Below are 21,685 nucleotides of genomic sequence, written 5' to 3' on the forward strand. Positions count from 1 at the left end.
AGGTAATTCTCTGTTGCACCATGTGAACATTCCACCAGCACGAGGATTTCTGCTTCTGCAACAAAACATTCTTCCCACTGTGCACCCTATAAATTGGTTCTAGGAGCTCTCCCTTTCTTCTAGAGCAGATTTGGGAGAGTTGTAGAACACACACGGGGGAAGGGGGGGAGTCCCATTGCAAAAACGGAAATCCTTGGGCTGATGGGATGTGCTAGTTAATCATCATCATCATCATCATCATCATCTGACCATTGAACTCAGTGGGACTTAGTTCTGAGTCGACATTAATGAAAAAATGTTATAAAAGCTGTTGCAATCTCTAAAAAGAGAACACTGCTTGAATATATATCAGCATTTTTTCCTTAATGATTTCAAAACATCTATAAATGCATTCCTGCCTGTGCCTACTCAGAGGTAAGCCTCACTGAGTTCAATGGACCTTATTCCCCATTAAGCATGTAAAAGACACGAGTGTTTCCTGTTTGTGACCCAGCTGTTCTATTTATAAGTGTGGTTATTCTGTGTGGTTTTTCATGATCATATTCTGAAAAATGAACTTGAGACTGTCTATGGAACTATGGTTTGGAACAGATTCTCCTTTCCCAGGAGCTATGGTAGTGTGACCTCTGGAGAGGTTTCTAACTCTGCTTTCTTTGTCTTCTTCACTGGTGCCTTCTGCCTTTGGTTATCATAATTACACAATCAAACTCAGTGGTGGGGAAATTGTTCCAGGCATTCCAACATAATTTGTGTTGGGGAAGAAAGCCCTGAAAAAACGGCATAGCCTTCCCCAAAAAAGTTGCCCAACCTTTTCCCCAAGGTTAGGGTCCTTTAAATCGCTTCGTTCATTTTTCCACACTAATTTGAATTAAATGTTTTGAAGACTGAAGCCACGGAAATTAAAAACTGTCATTGATTCTTGTTCTGGACAAACCTGTGTGGAATAGCTATAATTAATTACCAAAAAAACCACTGCTAAAAACAATACACAATACCTAGCGTCGTATTGCAACAAGTCGCATATTTCACCTCTTTCCCTGTTATCAGTTCTGATCTCTCATTATGGGTTGTCCTGAAACTATTACTGTGAGCATTCACTAAAGGGAGCGCTTTCACGAAGGCACCTTGTACATCATTAGCAGATAAGGGAATTAGCAAAATTGTACGTAAACGTAGGCGTGTATCACTCCCACTGAGACTTGGCAGTAGAAGATTTGGAAAAACAAGGAAAGCATGCTCCACTCCATAGGAGTTGTAATAGCTCACAGGAATGTTGGCAAGCTCATCCAGGTGAAGACAATTAAGGTATCCTAGCAGATCTGGAATGTGCTTGGAGCAACCACTGGCTGGCTATAAGGGAAGGAAGGAATGTGTCCTGGTTTGTCTTTACTGGAGCTTGCATAGAGTCAATGCAAGCCATCTATTTTCCAGTGCAAAAAAAAAAAGGGGGGGGGAGGATTTTGTGTTCTGTCCCACCTGAACAGTAACCATTTCACCTTCTTCCGACAGAGCTGATAATAGCCACAAACCCCCCTCTTAATCCTAGCTTAGTTACATTGTTTTCTGTGGCTATGAAGTGAGAAAATTATCTCCACCAAAATGCCTGCCTGCAAATTCTGTAATTGTTTTTCATTAAACCCAGCAGAGGCCCCCAGGCATCCATATTTCCTCATGGAAAACACTCTTTGAGTGTTACCTGCTCTGCACGCCTCGCTGCCTAATCACAATCCAGGCCCTTGATTTCTAAGCGGTTAGCAACTCAGCCACAGCGCATTTCCTGTTATTGGTTACTCTACAAGACTTTACCACCTAGGAACTGTGTTTTTCACCTCTTTTCACTGTAACTATCTCTCTCTATATAAGATAATCAACCAAGTGTTATTAAGGGCAGAGTTTTCCCATCCTGTCACAATGCAACACCCACCCACCCTGGGGATTTGCTAGTGGGTGGGTAGGAAACAGGTGCTTAACCCTTCCCCTGACCTCTGATTGTCCCTTGCAAAATTGGTGGGCTGAAACTGAGATGTAGTACTTCACCACAAAGGTGAGATTTAAACTGTGTGCTGTCTGACCCATATCTGTTTCCCTTGCTCACTACATTATCTGTATTTTTGGTTTCAGATCCCAGCTGGGGGAATAGGTTTAAAAACAACCTGTGGGTACTTTCTGAAGGAAATAATGGATGGATGGACAAAAGGGTTAAGCACCACTTCACCCTATGTTAGCACTTGATTGGAAATGTTGGGGACAGTATTCCATGCTTGCTTCACAATGAGTTGCTCAGCCTTTAGTCCCCTAATGAATAAAATGGTAATAAATCATCTAGATAATAACCAGCCTCGATTCTGAAGTGCTTTATAAGAATCTATTCAAAAATAATACTTTGATTCCCTCAGGTGGTGGTCAAGATTCCTGTATAAGAGATGCTGCAAGGCTCAAGATCAGCTCAGCACGTGTCTTGAAAGTGACAAATTGGAATGCCATGCTTTCTAGTCATGGCCAGTTTTTAGAAGAATCTATTTATCACAGGATAATGAACAGGAGGGAGAGAGACAGGGAAATGGAGTTGTGGTTAAGATGGTGTGAGAAAGGATGCGGACGTTTGCTGAAAGAGACTGCATGGAGGCAGGGGATTCTCCCCCGGCCTGCTGCGTGTGTGTGTGCAGATGGACACTAGGCATATTTCCCAGCTGAAACTTGGGTTGCAGGCCTCTAGTCAAAGTGTGAGCTCCACCACACACCTACCAGCTGTAGCTGAACAACAACATAAATTAAATGCAATTTGTTAATTATTTGTAAGTATCATATGCACATTGCTGTGTCTTTCTGGCTCATTAAATGTTTTCCATTTTGTTGTTAGGTGTTGAACTTAGTTGTTCTGCCTTGGGCTGTGGAAGTCCCCGTATCTGTCTCTCTTTCTCTCTCTTTCAGTGAACTTTACCATTGGCTAGACTTCCTAAATTATATACAGGGCTTGACATACTTAACTTCCTAAATTATATGCAGGGCTCAGCAACAATCATATTTCGTTACCAACACATTTTCCCCCTCATCCAAATCAGCTTCATAGATACTGGGACAGCCATATTTAAGTTGATCTCCTTATTAAGGGAAACACATGGGATGAGCAACAAAATGTTTCAGGGCGGAGTGCTTCTCTTCAGGGTGTCCCCCAGCCTGCCATGTCCTCTTCCAGGATATTCAATATCACTCTTCTTGCTCTCAAATTTCCATTCCCCTCACCCCAACTGCTGTCAGTGTTCCAAGTCCATTGGTTTCATCTTTTCAGTTGATTATTAGCCATAATGCACTTATCCAGTTGGAGTGAATCAAGCTGAAACCTCCATGAGATAGCCCGACTTCTGTAACAGAAAGAGGAAAAAATGTTTTAGAATAATGAAAGTGCACCTACAGGTTTTTCTGTCTCTCCGGAAGCCAGAAATAAAAGCTGAGGTTTGCAGTGCCTAGTGCATATAGGAATAATGGCTTTCCTGTCTTTTTCTTGAGGACCTCTCTCTTAAGGCAGATGTGTCCTCTGTTATTTGCTTTGACAGGTTCTAGTTCTGTAGCAGAAAGTTTGGGACATAGAAAATTTATAGCTTTCCATGGTTCCTCTACACTGGAATGTTGTTCACACTAAAACAATAACTACAACTCATATAATACTAAGTCATATAGTCAAACCAGTAACTGAAGTTAGAGCAACTCTCCTCTGAGGAAAGATTTGGGACCTTTTAATTTAGAAAAAAGGTGGGGAGAAGATATAAAAAATCATGTATGGTATGGAGAAAATAGATATGAAGAAGTTTTCCCCCTCACAATAATACTAGAACTTGGGTTCTAGCATTGGACAAGCAATGGACCCATCACCCAAATATGAGCCATGCACCTATAAGCTCTCCATCTTTCCAGGATTCAATCTCAGTTTATGCAGCCTACTGCTGCATCAAGGTACCAGTTCAGGATTTTCCCCCTGACTCAGATGTAATGGAGAAGTAGTGTTGGCTATCATCTCTGCTCTAAAACTCCCAACGACCACTCCTAATGGCTTAGTATGGCTTCATAGCACTGGGGAGAAAGTAGTCATCTTCTTCTTTGGCGATCACTCATAGCCAAGTAAGATTGTCTTCCATGAACACGGTCTTAACAGTGAGTCCGTAAGTGACTGTGGAAGCCAATTCTGGATCCACATGTCCTTCCACAGGGGGGACATAGGATTCCAGACAGGAGTTGATCATGATGAGGGTTTGCCAAACGTGCCTTCCTCTTAACATGTTTCTCCCTTTCATCCTGAGTTTGAGTGTCTTCAAAGTCCAAGACACCTTTGGTAAAGGCTGTTCTTCAATTGGAACGCTCACATGCCAGTGTTTCCCAATTGTTGGTGTTTATACTACATTTTATTAGATTTGCCTTGAGAGAGTCTTTAAACCTCTTTTGTTAACCACTTTCCATTTTTAAGTTTGGAATAGAGTAGTTGCTTTGGGGAGAAAGTAGTGCCCTGTGGCAGCCCACAGCATAAACACTAGGGGGCTGAAGAGCACTCTCCCAATATTACTTTATTTACCTGACCCTGCAGGTAGGACATTGGTCCAGAAAGATACCATAGTCAATGGTACCAAAAGCTGCTGAGATATAGAGAAGAAAGAGCAGCCTGAACCTACACTGACATGGATCCAGATAATCAGTCTTATCCAGGAATGTCTGCAGCTGTTCCTCCAATCACCTTCTTCAGAAAATAATTCTTTATTACCAGACGAGAGTTCTTACAATCCATTGTTACTACCATCACCAGGTTACAGAACTGGGGACTGCTAGGTAAGGAGGGCAAAGAGGGAGTGGGAAAGATATTGAACTTTTTTTTCCTAAGCAGCCTGCTCTTTGGCTTCAGGCTTCTAGTACACTTGCAATGGTGATAGCCTACGTCATCCATAGTCAAACATAATTAAAAAGATGCTAAGAAATAAAGATAATTGACTGATAGATGTAGGAATGGCTGTGATGAAATGGGAGCTCCCAAACCTTCAGCGATGACTGATTAATAGACCTATCATAAACCTGAGGTGGAAACTGTTGTATTAGAAGGAATTATATACATTTCCAAAGTTTTCATGATAAGATGTTGAAAGACTGGGGAACTTTGCACAATCAAATGCTTGGAGTTTTGCAAAGCAATTTTAGAGCAGCTGTACCAATAGCTAAATTGGAATCATTAGAACGATGCACTCAAGTCTTTAGTGGGTAGGTTTTGCTAGAGGAAAGGTAAGGATCACAAAAAAGGTTTGTTTGGATGACTGAGCTTTGTGGTGAATTGTGGATTAGGGGCCTCACATTCTTGAAATCGTGCAACATCCACTACCATCCGAGGAAATGTTGTTGATAAAAAGGAATGCAGATTTGGGGAATTAGTTTATGCCTCTAAAATGTAAGCAGAAAATCTAATGAAAATAGTTGACGTGTTCTGGAATCAGTAGAGCCATCCTTGAGATTTTAGTGGAGGGGGTGGGGAAAATGATTCCTGCCTTCATTAGCAACAAAGCACACTTAACAAAAGGGAGTGTAGTGCCATTGAACACCACTCCACTCCACCCTAAACAAAAAAACAAGCAGCCCATTGCTAGGGGGCCTCCAAGAGAAAGGGGATAACAGCCAGCTATATTCATCTCTCGATACTCTAGCCAATGTTAATAGGCCTGGCACTAGGTTTGAGAACGGGCACTGGGCATGGTGCCTCTGATGGCTCTTTGGTGCCCCTCTGCCTTCCCCAAGCTCACCAAGGAGCGATAGGGGTAGCAGTGGAAGGCAACAGTGGAAGTCCAGCAGTGGTGCTGAAAGCATCACAACTCCTTCTGCCAACACTCTTTCAGCCCAGTGCTATGAAGAACAAGGCAGCTGCTGCCAGCACCTTCATTATGCCCAACGCCTCTCTGCCTCCCATCCTTGATATAGCGTATTCCAAGGTTTGGGGACCAGAGGCATTGGGGATAATCAGAGCATTTTTTCAGCTGGAACTCATCAGAACTCAGTTCCAGCCCATCTCAGGTGGGCGCCATTGTCATTACAAGAGAACAAGGTGAGTTCTGGCACCTCTTTTTCTAGAAAAAAGCACTGAGGATAATGAAGCTGGTAACAGCGGCAACCACATGCTCCAGCACTTCTCTTTACAGTGCTGTACTTCCTGGGTCATGATGTCACCAGCACTCCATGTATCAGCACACGCTTGAAGTGGTAGACATTTTTGCCTACCTGGGTTCCACCATAACCAAGAACCTCTTGTCGACACTGAGCTGGACAAGCTTATTAGCAAGGCAGCTATGGCAGTGGCTCACTTCTTCAAAAGGGTATGGGAAAATGTGGTGCTAACGTTTGGACCAATACCAAAATGAAGGTCTACCAAGTTTGCGTGTTGAGCATGGGGCTTCATGGAAGTGAGTTGTGGGCAGCTTACAACCACCAGGAGCGACGCCTCAACGCCTTCCACCTGCGCTACATCAGGAAGATTTGGGGCATCACATGGCAGGACAGTGTCTCAAACAAAGATACGCTCTTCTCCTAAGCCCCCATTCCCAGCATGTTTGCACTCCTGTCTCAGCGACATCTACACTGGCTTGGTCATGTACACAGAATGGAAGATGTCAGGATCCCCAGGGACGTGCTCTACTGTGATAGCCTGGGAATCTGATTCAGAGGCTGAACCGGAGGAATCCCAGCCTGCACAGGAGTCCCCGCCTCCAGGGCCGGCTGAACTGGGGCAGGGCCTTGATTCTGAAGCGCCTGCACCTGTGCCGGATCCTCAGGAGCAGGCACCAGGTGAATCCACTCTGGCTCCGGAAGTGGTTGAGGACTCCGTGCCTACAGGTGAGTCTCCCCCTGGGTCCAGTAACCCTTCAGCCTCTCCTGAACTGCAGAGGCTCAGGGCAGAGAGGCAAAGGGAACTGGTTTCTCCCAGGAGGAGTGCTCGCCTTAAGGCCAGGAGAGGCGGGTCTCCTGGGGGCCGGGACCGCCCCTGGCCTCAGAGAAGATAAAGGCCAGTCAGCCCAGTCCCAGGTTGCGGGAGCAACGTCGTTGATGAGCTGTTTCGGCCAGCATCCAGTCCTGTTCCCCCAGAGTTCCTGTCCTTGCCCGGCTTCTCACTGTGGACCCCGCTTTGCCCGAGGAGGACTGTCTGCCGACCCCCAACTCAGGTCCTGGACCTCACCCCACAGTAACCTCCCCCCTAGACCAGCACATCTACAGGGAGCTGGCTTCAGTCACAGGCAAACCAACTCTGTGTTACAAAGATGTCTGCAAAAGTGACATGAAGGCTGGCAACATCAACCCCCACCGTCTGGGAATCACTTGCTGACAACTGCAGTGCCTGGAGACAGACAGACAGACAGACAGGTTGTGCATTCATACCATGACTGCTGGGAGGAATGCAAAGAGAAGGAACAGCATGGTGCAGCTGCAGCTGCACAACCAGCCGCCTTCATCTGTCCTAGCTTCAACAAAACATGTCTCTCCTGCATCAGTCCCTACAGCCACAGCAGGTGCTGTAACCTTCCAACAGTTTGACTTCACCCCCAAAGGCACACTCCTCCATTGTCAACTGAGACAGATAGATGCCCAACAACAACAACAACATGGTTAAAAATAAAGGAGGCTGGTGTTAGCCAGAGTGGAGCATTTGCCCACCAAGCTTACAATGGGCCTATTAGCCCCAGTCATGGCTACATGTGCTGATTTATGCACAGTGCTGATTATGCATATTTGCATACCAAGCAAGGTTTTTCAAAAAGAAAGGAAGCAGTGAGACAGTCAGGGGGCAGAAGGGACAAAGCAATGCTGCCTTTTGAGATACTCCCAGTATCACTTCCAGGACATTACAAGAGAGAAAGAAGATTAAAAATAAAATTGCTCATGCGTTAGTGAACAGAAGGGTGCTGCTTTTCCCCATTGGCAAAACATCACAGAAAGCAAAACATCCCAATAGCTACTTCAAGGTAGCTGGATCCAACTCAACAAGTGTTGCAATTTTTGTGCTATAAAATTATCACCTGGAAAGGCTTGTACATTAGAAGATCTCAGAAAGCTCCACACATAGTCTGTGTCTCTTATCCCAAGAAAATATATGTTGTGTGATTACATCCTCAGTGCCACTAATGCAGGGGTGGAGCACCCTTGGCCCTCTAGATGTTACTGAACTACAAATCTTATCAGTCCCAGCAAGCATGGCTAACGGCCAGGGAGGATGGAAATTGTAGTTCAGCAGCACCTGGAGGGACAAATGTTCCCCACCCCGCACGAAGATCTTGTGCCAACTTCACATGCTGTTGGTTATATATGGGCTCACTCACTTCATCTCTTTTCTTGCCTTACTATTACTATTTCAATCTTATGTCTGCGCCAACTGTGGTTCCTTCTCCCTTTTAGCTAATACATTTTGCTTATCCTGGTTTGTGTTCCTCAGGATTGTTGCAGCTGAATGCACATGCACACAGTGGCTTATCATTGCATATTTATTTATATAATTTATATACAAATCTGTGCTCTCTCCGCAAACTGCTCAAAGGAACATAGGATGTTCCCTTATACTAAATCAGACCATTGGTCCATCTAGTTCAGGATTAACTGGTAGAAGCTCTCCAGGTTTCCAGTAGCCCCCATTTTTTTGTTGGAACCTCCATCACAAATATTGTGCGCATAAGACCATTCAGCAGTCACAGAAAACGTATAATTATTGTGGAGATAAACCAAGTTAAGTAACTGAGGGTCAGAAGTCCCACAGGCTGGGTAGAAGGACTATTGCAGAGAGAGAAGAATGAGCATTTTGCAAAACAGCTACAATTTCTGCTGAGAGCTTTCGGTAAAAAAAAAAAAAGCGATTTCTCTTCTTTTGACCACAACAAGCCTTCACAATCAATGCTGCTGCAATGATACCCTTTCAACTCTACTTGGCTGAACATTCTCTCCAAGTAAAAAAAAAATTATTAAAAAGCTGATTGGTGCCCTGATGTGCGGGTGCGACACAAATTAATGATAGCATTGTAATGCCTCCTGGCAAAAGTAATCTAGATTCCTGTTTGCTAATGGAAACTCGCAGGAAGCAAATTGAGTCATTGATGTCTCAACAAAATTGTTAGCCCATTGTTTGACAGCAGAAGCAAATGCACATTTTTGTTGTGTACGGCTTTCTGTTGTTGTTGTTACTGCTGCTGCTGTTAATTTTAAAACTCATTCTGTTCATCTTGATGTAGGATATACATAGAAGGTGAACACTGCAGTCAAATATAAAGCAAATACCCATAAAACCAGCGGCAGATAGAAAAATGTTTTGGGGGAACACTGGACAAATCCTGAAATGCAGCATATTCTGCCACTTGCTTGAAGGATAAAGAATACCACCAGGGTGGAATGGAAGCAATGAAGCCTTGGCATTTTAGAAGTTGTCAAGTACTTAAGCACCAGAGAACAGAAGCATCACATTATGTCAGCTGTTACTCTTTCCCTAATCAGTGAATATTAATGCAATGTTATCTTGAAGAAAACGGATCACCGAGAAACAGAGTGTATTAAAAGCAGGATGTGTTTTCTGGCATTATATAATTTTCCCTGGGATTTTTATTTTTACCCTGTTGACAGACAGTGTAACAACTTTTTGAATCAAGTAAAAAAATAAAAGACAATCAGCCCACAGCTTCTACAGTGCAAAGAGTGGTGATGCAAGCTGTGGGGATATAATGACTCCTTGTGATAACATTCCACAATAATCTTAAGACCAACACAAATATTTCTCAGTTACGCTGTGCTCTGCTGAATTCCTGCCCTCTGTTCAACAGGAAGAGGAGCGAGGATACACAGCGAAGGGTTCCCAAACCCCACTACTTTTGGGAGGATCTGCTGCCAAAGACGATTTTCTGTAGAACTACTGTATAATAAATCTCAAATCCTACCCAGAAGCTAAGATTTCTATATGTCTGAGGCTGCAATCCATGTATTTATTCTTAAAATGTCTTAAGCAGAAGTTTCCAGGGTGGTGTATGAAACTATTCACATATGAATACTACATGCCGACAACAAGCAGCACGATAAAAACATAACTCTAAGTAGCAGAGGAGGCAGTTTTAATTAAGATACCATCTCAAATGCCTGAACAAGTAGGAAGATATTTGCCTGGTGATGTTAAAAAGCACCAGACAGGTCGTCTTCGGGAGGGCATTCCGAAGTTGGGACACAGAAAAGGCTCTCTCTCTTTTGTGCAAAATGTATCTCTGTTAAGAGCCTTTGGTGCATGGCGGTTAGAGTGTTGGACTAGGACATGGGAGACCAGAGTTCAAATCAGCCTTGAAGCGCAGTATGTGGCTGCAGATCATTCACTGTATCTCAGCCCAGTTCACAGGACTGTTGTGAAGAGGGGGTGGGGAGAGCCATATACATTACCTTCAACTACTTGGAAGAAAGGTGGGATATAAACGGAAGAAGAAGAAAATTGGAGAAGGGCCTCTGCAGAAGACCTTAAGACACGGTGATATAAGGAGAGGCATTTCTTCAGGTACCCGAGTCCCAAGCACCTAAAATTGGGCTCAGAAGCAAATGGAATTCAAACAGGTATAATATGAGCAATGCTGGATATACCAGTCAAGATTCTGACAGCTAAGCAAGCGCTGTACGAACTGAAGCTTCCAGGGCATCTTACAGGCAGTCCCAGGTATATAACACATCGCAGAAATCCAGCTGGGAATTTACCAGAGTATGAATCACCATAGCAAGGCTATCTCTGTCCAGGAATAATTGCAGCTGGCAAACCAGCTGAAGCTCCTTCAAAGGCACTCTGAGCCACCCAAGACATTTGGCGCTTGAGTGACAATGCTGGATCTTCCAAAACTATGTACCTGTGCTCTTTTGGGGGAAGTACAACCCCATGGGGAACTGGTTGAACACCCGTTTCAGTCCCACATGAGAACTACCAGCTCACGGTGCCTCTGACTTGTCAGGATTTCACTTCAGTGCCCTGGCAGTCATCCAAGCGGGCAGTTGTTCTGCGAAGAAAAATTATGAGGGTTTTTGTTTGGTTTCAGAGATCAAAATGTAGGCAGGCTGACATGGAAGCTAATCACTCATTTAGTTTACATTCCTTAGTGGGGCAAGTGTTAGGGAGGGGGACATGGAATGAAATGCTTTATCAAGGGAAATACTTCGCCCAGCATGCCATCCATTTTATGGAATTCAGTACATCAAGGGGAATAATAAAAAACTCTGGACATTTTGGGTTATAAGCTGAAGTCGGGTGACTTTATGACTAATTACCACATTTTTAGATATATAAAAATCGGGGTTCCTTTACTTACTTTAGGGCATGTACAGAACACCTTGTAATAAGGAAGGTTTGAATGTTGCACTAAGTGAACCAGGCATAGGCAAACTTGGCCCTCCAGATGTTTTCAGACTACAACTCCCATCATCCCTAGCTAACAGGACCAGTGTTCAGGGATGATGGGAGTTGTAGTCCCAAAACATATGAAGGGCCGAGTTTGCCTGTGCCTGAAGTGAACCAAGTCCTTCCTTGTAGCCCTCCTTTCCAATTTATTCCTAAAGGGAAATCGATTTCTTCCCCACTCAAAGGCAGTGCATTTCCCCTCTACTGGGTTTTCCGGAGTCTTTAATAGTGGCAACACGGGTAGAAATTCAACTGGTAAAGATTTTGGTCACAACACCTCTTTATTCATGGGAAAGCATCATGCGCTGAAATTCTGCCTGTCATGCAACTGCTAAAGGACAAGTGTTCTGTCAGAAAATTAAGTGAAAGTTTCAAGCTACTGTGGTCTATTGTCAGCTTTCAGCTTTGAAGCCATAAGACATCATTTTAGAATCTCTGTATGTCACCAGTTTCCTCAAAGGTGCAACCATTTGGTTCGAAGTGATGTCCATGCTCCTTCTTTGAATCTAGGACAGCAGCTGTCATGAGTCTCCAGTTTTTGCACCCCCTATGGACCTGGGATAGCTCAGCCGGTAGAGCATGGGGTGCTTAATCTCAGGGTCCTGGGTTCAAGCCCCACATTGGGCAAAAGATTCCTGCATTGCAGGGGGTTGGACCAGATGACCCTTGCGGTCCCTTCCAACTCTATGAAATGCTGGACTCCAGTTCCCATAAGCCTCAGCACATGGGGCCAATAGTCAGGGGTGAAAGAAACTAGTCCAGCAACATCTGGAGGGATGCTGGTTCCCCAACCCTGCCCTAAGTCCCTGCAAGAGGCCTGTGTGATATTTCAATCGTGGCTGCAGTCCTGTACTCAGGCACCCTAAATGTCACTGAAGGTTAATGGTTAAATGGTCTTTCTGTGTGTAGAATTCTATTCTTATTGTTATTATATTATTTACACTGATATCTCACAATTTTCTCCAAGGAACTCAATATGGTGTGCATTGTTCTCCCCCTCTTCATTTCATCTCCACAAAAAACACTGTGTTAGGTTAGGCTGAGAGGCAGTGGCTTCACCAAAGATCACCCAGTGAGCTTCATGGCTGAGTGGCAATTTGAACTCTAGTCTCCCAGGTCCAACACTCTAACCACTACACAGCACTGGCGTGTAGACCAGATCTCTACTGAAACATTCGATTAAAAAAAAAACAACTATTGGTACATATGCTTATGTGTGACTGGACCTAAAAGCTCTTCTGCCTTCATAGCAATGCTTGGATGGATATCAGGTTCCCCTCCCCCCAAGGAACTAATGTCCCTTCTGAAACTTAGGTAACTAACTTTCTGCGTGACAAAAGTGCTATACTGTATAGGAGACCCACAAGTACATAGACATACTCTTGAGTACATCACAGAGCTTCCTACATTTGATCAAAGATGGGCTTTCCCCCCTGATGTCTGAAATATTAACATGCTAGTCTGCTCCTTAGTTACTGTTCTATTTGTGCCTGTTGCAGCATAATATTGAGCGCTGGCAAAGAATGTGCAGCTGAACGCCAAACAAAATAGTTGAGATTGGCATAAAAAACAAGACTTCTTACTGCATGTTTTGTCCTGACCTCCCCCACCCTTCTCCTGAGAACCAGTTTTTTTCCTTTTGTGTAAAAGTGGGGGGGGGGGGCAACAGAGTGAGCAGAGAGGGGAGGATTTGCCTTTCGGCTTGTCCCATGTTTGTAGATTGATGTTCACTCCAGCATAGTGCAGGTGCAGGGAAAGTACACAGCCTCCAAACAATTTTGTTTTGTTTTTAATGTGCAAAATAGAGGGGCAGTGTTGTGGCTTGCTTTCTGTATTTTGTTTTTGCTTAAATGGGACAGGCTGGTTGCTTCGGTGATAATTACGTGGAAAAATAAAAGAACATCCTTTTAAAAGCGGCATAATTCACTGGGAGGTTCTCCTGCACATGCCCCATTGAAATCAATAACAGCTGTGCAGGAACCTTCTCCTGCCCATGTCAGTAGGGAAGCCGTTTCTCTCTGGTTAGAATTTTGCTTGCACTAATGCTACAAGAGCAGATGAAGCTCCCGTTCAATGCCCTGTGCTAATATGCATCGTTAACATTTTCTACTAACAGAGCTCCATTGCTTAGATGGACTTGGAATCCCTTATCTGCTTTTGTGGAATGCAAAAACATATGAAAACCTAAGCACACACAACAGAGCACGATGCCTGTTCGGATCCGTTCCTGCGCAGAGATTTATGGACCTCTCATTTTTTTAAAAAAAGCTTTTTGGAACAAACTGGCTGGATGTGTTGAAAACACATGTGGATGGGGGCAAATTCAACTGGATGCAATTTCATTATCCAGAAATAAATATTAAGAATGTAAGAGGAGGCCTGCTGAATGAATCAGACCGCAAGACTATCTAGTCCAGCTTGCTGCCTCCACAATAGCCAAGTAGAAGGCTTTGTGGAGGCCACAAGCAGGACATGAGTGTAACAACAGTACTCTCTTCACCTGTGATTATCAGTATGCTGCCTCTGAATCTGGAGAGTCCGTATAACTGTAGGAGGTGTCTGGACTAGGTACCATAAGTTATGAAATAAAGGTGATTTTCCTTGAACTTTATTTGTCTGTTGTTTATCAGAATACCCCTGCTTGCTTCATAGCTAGTGCCTGATTCTATGCATCTACAATTCTACATAGTGGGAGTGGTTAAGTTAAGAAGAAAGAAGGGTTGGTTTAGTTAGTTGGTTTGCTTGCCTCTCTCCCTTCTCATGGGGCTGGCTGCATGCCTTCAGGCCATGCCATCACAGAGAGCATTGACTTATTTTACACAGTTTGTGGATGAACTGTTATTAGCAGAACCAGTAGAGTGGGCTGCAGGATAGCTGAATATGAAAAAGGACTAGATAAATTCAAATAGAAGGATGAATAGCTATTAGAAAGTTATAAAGATCCATCCTAGTGCATGAACGTTATGAGATATTCATAGCTGCTGCTGCTGCACTCTTTTCTATCTCTTCTTCTAAACCTCTGTTATAGGCATGGCCAAACTTGGCCCTCCCGCTGGTTTGGGACTACAATTCCCATCATCCCTGAGCACTGGTCCTGTTAGCTAGGGATGATGGGAGTTGTAGTCTCAAAACAGCTGTGGGCCAGGTTTGGCCAGGCCTGCTCTATTACAACATACCTGCACTGTACAGCTCCCATCCTTCCACCTCATATCATTGGCTGGGAGGGCAGGCACAGGGTGATGATGTCATATCACGAATTGTATAGTTGTTAGCTTTGCAGACTGAGAACCTGCCTTTAGCTCAGATATGCATCTGGGGACCCACTTCCTATTTTCTTGCTGTGTATTTGTATGGTTGTCGTGCTGCTGCCGTCACCCACCTTAGGTCATTCTGTCATCCAGTAGCAGATCCCAACCCACCTGCTGTTATAGTGGACTTATAAGGGCAGAGGACAAATAAAGGCAGAAAATCAGGAAGCATTTCTGTAGTGATTTGGTGAATTCCTTTTAGCTCCACCTTGAAATTTCTCAAATACCATGTGCAGCTTTTAGCTACATTTCTGCTTCCCTTCTTAGCCTCTTGTTTACTTAAGTGCCCCAACTGAAAGCTTTGCATAAAGTTCCTCATGTATCCAGATACATTCGTGGTCAAAAAGTCAGATCCAAATGGAATATTTATGAAATCCAGTAGGGCTGTTAGCACATGTCTGAAAAACTGGCAGAAATTCATAGTATTGTATGATGAAAGTTTTGCTGGATAAAGGGCGACGAGGAATGTTTTTCTGTCATTCATGTGGTGGACAGATGAGCAGTGGATTCACTAGGGCAATTATACTAACCAAAACACAGTTGGTAAGGGCTTAGCTCTTGTTTCATGCCATTCCCTTACTGCTGAAACATTGATCTTAAAAAGTAAACTTTGCAACAGGGACAAAACATCCTGGAACATGGAGGAATCTGGAGATCAGATACTGCAATTGCTGCTGAAGCCATTAGTTGTGCAAGCTCAGTTTCACAAGGATAGGGAATCAGAGGATCCCAAAGCAGTACATAGCAACATAGGAAGCTGCCTTATATTGAGTCAGACCAGGGTTTCCCAAACTTGGGCCTTGAGCTGTTGTTGGACTACAATTCCCATCAGTCCTTAGCTAGAAGGACCAGTGGTCAGGAATGATGGGAATTGTAGTCCAAAAACAGCTGGAGACCCAAGTTTGGGAAACTCTGAATCAGACCATCTACCTCAGTATTGTCTATATCACTGGCAGATGCTCTCCAAGGTTACAGGCAGGAGACTATTCTTTCTCTGCCTGGAGATGGCAGATATTGAACCTGGGACCCTCTGCAATGCAAACCATGTGCTCTACCACTAACCATGGACCACACATGGAATTATTTCACATTTGTTTACTCTCACTTCATTTTGGCATTTATAGCACCAATCCATCAAAGGAACCAATTTCTTTTTAATCTTTCTGCATTCGGTGCCTTTATTTGTTCTTCCTCTAGATTTACTATTGGCAGAACTGATAGCTTGCAACTCTGTAATGGATTTATATATTTACAAAAGCTTTATTTTTAATTTAATGTTGTTGTTGTTTTTTGAGAATACAAATACCAAACAACATTTGGTTTAAGAAATAACGCACAACGAAGTGGTGCACAAAGAGCATTCTCAATACAAACACAGTGTCACATACCAAAACTCAAATGTAACACGGTTGCAGGTACCGGCATCCCTGGGAAGCCAGCCGAGCTGTTGGGAAAGGGGCAGGCTTTTATAATGAAAAGAAACAAAGTCAAAGCGAAGTTACTACCTTTTGATATGCCTCCCACAACCCTTCAATGTTGAGTCAGTCGTTCTGACAGTCCCAATTTTATTCATCCAACTATTTCAACAGGGCAGGACTGGGACTTTCCAATGGTTTGCTATTTCTGTGCATAGAGCTGCTAACAACAAGCCAATCACTTTTTTTATGTATTACCCCCCAAATTCCTTTGGGGAAAGAAAAAATGATGGATTAACTACTAAATGTTAACCTGTTGACCCTAGACCTTATTCTAGGGTCAAATATGGTTAAAATCAGCTTATACTCATTGGTTACTATGGGTTGTGAAATACAGTAAATTTTTTGTATTTTTTTTTGCTGCTAGTAAGACAGTAACCATATTACTAAGTCAAACTCAAGGAAGACCCATTGAAACCAATGATCATTACTACGGTAATTTAAGTCCATTGGTTTTAATGAGTATGATTTAATGAGTATGATTATAGAAATACAGTAATCCACATTCTAACCTGCATTAGTTTTGTTCATTAACTACTAATAAATGTGCAAGGCCCATACAGGAGTGTGGCGCTAGGTTTCAAGACCAATGAGCATAGCCTTACGGAATAACGGCACATTTTGAAACTTGTGCTTTGCCTTGATTCTGAAGGCTGCAAAAGACTGCATTTTTTTCTGGAAGCTGTATGCAGCCCTCTTTGCAACAGTACTCCACTGTTGTTTGTTAAGGAGGACAAAGTCTAGGGATGTTCTTGGCCTTATGGGTTAAATGAGTAACAGTTCAATGCCTTGTTTTTGCAATGTTCTACTTTACCCAGCAACTATACATATTTCTTGAAATTATGAGTAAAGCAGATCATTGCAGAAGGAGGGGGGAGAGGGGGCTTATAATGTCCGGCATATACTCAAGGGTAGCAAACACAAGTATCTTACTGCCTTTTAGGCAGTCAGCCCCACTGGCTTTAGTGCTGCTTATTCCCAGGGTAGGTGTGTGCTTCGGATTGCAAACCAAAGCAACTTGCTTGAAAGCATTTCCCACTAAAATCCATTGGAGGTTACTTCCACTTAATTGGCTGGGCCCAGACTTAGTCATGTTTAGAGTAAAACCATTGAAATCAGTAGAAATTCAGGTAGTTGTGGCTAACCCAATTCCCATGGATTTCAGTGGGTCTGCTCAAAGCATGATATGTCTAAAACTTTAAAATTTCAGAATTCCGGAAGATGCACGGGGAGTTGCTGACCAAATACAAACCCACCCACAATCTCACGCTCACTATGGCTCCAATAGCAGAAACACTTACTGCTATTTTAAGTATTTTAAAGCATCATGTATAATAATTAATAGTAATATATGATATTTCATAGGTCCACAAATGTTTTAGACTTTAGAGTACCTTAACCCTGATGCTCAGCTCCTTAATGCATTTCCTGTTTTTTTTTTTTTTTAAGGTACCGTTGCTCAGTCCCTGCTCCTGCCAACCTAGCAGTTTGAAAGCATGTCAAAGTGCAAGTAGATAAATAGGTACCATTACCTCTCCGGCGGGAAGGTAAACGGCGTTTCCGTGCTCTGCTCTGGTTCGCCAGAAGCGGCTTAGTCATGCTGGCCACATGAACTGGAAGCTGTATGCCAGCTCCCTCGACCAATAAAGCGAGATGAGCGCCGCAACCCGAGTCGGCCACAACTGGACCTAATGATCAGGGGTCCCTTTACCTTTACTGTATTTTAAAGCACATGCCATTTGATAGATCCTGCAGTGCCATAGAATGTCTTTACTTTTTCAGCTGGAAAGAACCTACTGTTCAGCCCTCAGATGCCTTTCTGACTCTTCTAAAGCTTATGAGAGCATGTGTTTCCAGTAGCTCTTGGCTAAAGAGAAGCAAGTTTTCAAAAAGGCTTGTTTCAAGCAAGACTAACTGTGGAGCAATCCTCACCCATCCATCCTCCAGCGATGCGTGACCAGCATAGCCAACAAATGCTGATGTAATAGCCCCCAAAGTACAAACACTCTCTTTTATTGTTGTTAAACAGGCCCACTATTCACTGCTTAGGTGGTCAGCTTGTTCCAACCTTTGACCTTTTACCAAAGACCCATTCCATTCAACTCACACTTTCCCCCTGCATGCCTTTGCCCTCTGTCACTGACTTCTGCATTTTGGATTGCTGTATGGGGCTAGTATTTCATGGGCATCTCAGATAAACTGGGCTTACAGATGAACTACTGTGTGCTTAAGATATGGCTGGATGCAAGCAATCATCTGGCTGACAAGAGGGCCCAGCTGCAGCTGAACTCTTGAGAAGGGAAACGAGTGCCTTTAATTAAAGCTCACCTAGTGGAGCATATTGCTTAGCCACAGCATGAAAAGAAAATGAACGAGTGAGAAATACGTTAGAAGCAGACTGAAAGCAATAGGAAAAAGGTTTGAGCAAATGGTGGGTTTTGTCTTCGTCCGCAAGTTGGTTTTAAATTCTGCTGAGAAGTTAAACCAAATTGTTGTCTGATGCAGCAAAGCTGAAGGGTGTAAAGATTCCCCTCATGTCTCTAGCAATGCTCAGGGTGAAGAATTGCAGATTGTTGAGAAAAGACCAGGATCTTAAAAGGTATGGGTTGGTCATGGTTCAGCTTTAAGTGGAGGGAGCAAAGGCCAAAGAAGACCCACCAAAGCAACCTTACACGCTTTAAAATTAGGTGTTACGTACCATAGTCATTGGTGCACCCACAGCAGGGTTAGCCAATCATACCCTAAGTAATCCATATGTTATTGAACCCCAACTCCCACTTTCCCATATTTTTACTGGCTGCCAGTTGCTACCTTTGGTCAGGCAAAATAGGGGACTGGCGGGGGGGGGGCCTAAAAATTACTTTACCTAGTGCAAAAATGACTTCAGAGCAACCCATTGCAATGGCACACGGGGTTTACAGTGGTTTCTTCAATAAAAAAGAACAAAAGCACTATGATTTACAACTGTAAGAAAAATATTGCACATTGCATATATAGCTGGGACTCGCTCTCCAAGTCCGACCAACCCCTACCCCCTCTGCCCACGCAAAAGCTCTCTCTACCACACCGCACCCTGACAAGAGGCCCCTGCAAGCCACCTCTTGCTCTCCGACCTATCGGCCAACCCCCTGCCTGCGGAAAACCTGAGACCCCACTATAGCAGGCCCATGCACTGCAAACTCTCTCACTCTCCATGACCCACCCTCTGCCTGCACAGTTTTGAGGAGGAAAAGGAGCTTGAATATGTGAAAAAAGGCATCCCATTTGAAGTCCAAACAGGGCATGGGACAGTTTTCTCCAAAAAAGGACGTTCACGTTTTTCTAGGGACGGGTAGCAACCCTAGCTGGGACTGATGAGAGTTGGAGTCGAACATATCTGGAGAATACCCAGTCCTAGGGAAACATTATAGATGCTTTGCTGGTCTGTCAGCTGTGAATCAAAATATGGCACAATGGGTTGTTCAAAGTGTGTCATGTCATAAGGAATAGACATACCATACTTTAATGCTATATAATGTGGTGGTGCTTTGTTTCTGTAGATAACATACATTCAAATGCACATACAGTATTGTACTGTATTTGCTGTTTTGCTTGAACAGATGTCCAGGCTAGCTAGCTTCCCATGTGCCAGCATTACTATGAAGCCTGGCAACCCATGAAGGGTTCAGCTACTGTGTCGAAGTACATTTCTGGCAGCACCCATATCATTTCCTGGATTATCTTCCTACCCCAACCCATGCCACCCCTGCAAATACACATGTTGAGTCACCTCTGGCATGGCAGCAGTAGGAAAACAGAAGCCATCAGACTTGAGGGGAGGGCTATAGCTCTGTGGCAGAGCATCTACCTTGCATGCAGAACGCCCCACATTCAATCTCTGGCATCTCCGAGTAGGGCTGGTTGGGACTTGCTGCCTGAAACACCCAGAGAGCTGCTGCCAATCAATGTAAGGTAAAGGACGGTTAAGTCCAGTCAAAGGCGACTATGGGATTGTGGCACTCATCTCGCTTCCAGGCCGAGGGAGCCGGTGTTTGTCCGCAGACAGCTTTCTGGGTCATGTGGCTATGACTAAACTGCTTCTGGCGCAACGGGACACCATGATGAGTGCCAGGAAACGCTGTTTACAGTAGACAATACAGAACTAAGGTAAAGGTAAAGGGACCCCTGACCTTTAGGTCCAGTTGTGACAGACTCTGGGGTTGCGGCGCTCATCTCGCTTTATTGGCCGAGGGAGCCGGCGTACAGCTTCCGGGTCATGTGGCCAGCATGACTAGGCCGCTTCTGGCAAACCAGAGCAGCGCATGAAAACACCGTTTACCTTCCTGTCGGAGAGGTACCTATTTATCTACTTGCACTTTGACATGCTTTCGAACTGCTAGGTTGGCAGGAGCAGGGACCGAGCAACAGGAGCTCACCCCGTCACGGGGAATTCGAACCGCCGACCTTCTGATCGGCAAGTCCTAGGCTCTGTGGTTTAATCCACAGCGCCACCCACGTCCCATAATACTGAACTAGGCAGTCCTAATGGTGAGACTCAGTACAGTATAGGGCAGGCAGCTTCATTCTTACGTACATCAGGCCCTCCTATTAGGCAGTGAAGCAAGCCACCTCAGGCAGCCAATTTTGTGTGTCCTGTCCTGCAGAGGCAGGAAAGTCAACCCTTATCAACCCTTCCAGGATAGTTATCGACATGTATGTATGTATGTGCCAGAAAATGGGGACCCTCCCTGGTCAAATGGAGCGCGGGGTGGCTTTTTTTCCTTTTCTTCCTCCCTCCACCTCCTAACAAGAAGGGGAAATTTGAACACAGGACCAGCCGGGCGTTCGCGCTCACACGTGGCTGGGGCCGAGCGAGGCCCCCTCTCCCTCCCCTCCCGAAAAAGCCCCTCACGCCTTCTTCGCCGGTACCTGCTGCCTGATTAGCATAAGCCACGCCCCCGGGCGCGCTTAGCCGCCCAATGGGAGGCGGCGCTTGGAGAGCGGGGCGGAGGAGGAGGGCACATGCGAGAGCTACGGCGTGGGGCGGGGCCTTGGGAGCTGTTGTGTTGTGCGGGTGGCGGCGTTGGCCAGTCTAGCAGCGAGCAGCGTGTGTGAGCGAGCGAGCAGAAGAGACAGAGCTCAGCAGGCGGAGGGGATGCGGCGGCCGCTGCTGATGCCGCCGCTCCTCCTCCTCCTCCTCGCGCCCGGGGATTCGGAGCCGCCGGCAGCGACCAGGCGACGCCTCTGAGAGCTGCCTTCGCGTCTCCCCCCGCCCGACAACCCCCCCCACCTCAGCTTTTCCTCTCAAGTTTGCCGGGTAAGGAGGACGGGCGGTTTCGGCTGAGGGGGAGCGCGCGACGGGGATTGGGTCGGCTGCCAGCGTCTGTCAGTTCTCCCTCCCTCCCCTTCCCCTGAGGGGTGTGTGTGTGTGTTTTATTTTTCTCCTCAGGGCGCTCCGTCCCCACATGCAGTGAGGCAGGAGAGAGAGAGAGAGGGAGACTCGTATGAGG

At 44.8% G+C, this 21,685-nt stretch overlaps 1 protein-coding gene and 1 long non-coding RNA gene across 5 annotated transcripts in view; one reads left to right on the forward strand and one right to left on the reverse strand.

Annotated features, from left to right (window-relative positions):
- The window catches only part of ARHGAP29 (Rho GTPase activating protein 29), a 105,532-nt gene that overhangs the window by 20,013 nt on the left and 63,834 nt on the right, over positions 1-21,685 (forward strand). For 2 of the 3 annotated variants that reach the window (XM_083444810.1, XM_083444812.1), the window contains exon 1: positions 21,207-21,492. The exons of the other annotated variant lie outside the window; for it this stretch is intronic. The gene's annotated coding sequence lies outside the window, so the exon portion shown is untranslated. Of the gene's footprint in view, positions 1-21,206; positions 21,493-21,685 lie in introns of those variants that run through there. 3 annotated transcript variants of the gene reach the window in all.
- LOC310679610 lies at positions 1,867-21,237 on the reverse strand. Of its 2 annotated transcripts, none has more exons than XR_014512392.1 (4): positions 21,105-21,237; positions 16,227-16,356; positions 10,952-11,015; positions 1,867-3,362 (listed from the first exon to the last, which is right to left on the reverse strand). It is a non-coding gene; the product is annotated as an uncharacterized lncRNA (long non-coding RNA). The 2 variants fall into 2 exon arrangements; XR_014512393.1 differs by lacking the exon at positions 21,105-21,237 and adding an exon at positions 20,770-21,043.

Source organism: Podarcis tiliguerta (genome assembly GCF_965153285.1).
Source record: "Podarcis tiliguerta genome assembly, chromosome: 6".
Taxonomy (NCBI): Eukaryota; Metazoa; Chordata; class Lepidosauria; order Squamata; family Lacertidae; genus Podarcis; species Podarcis tiliguerta.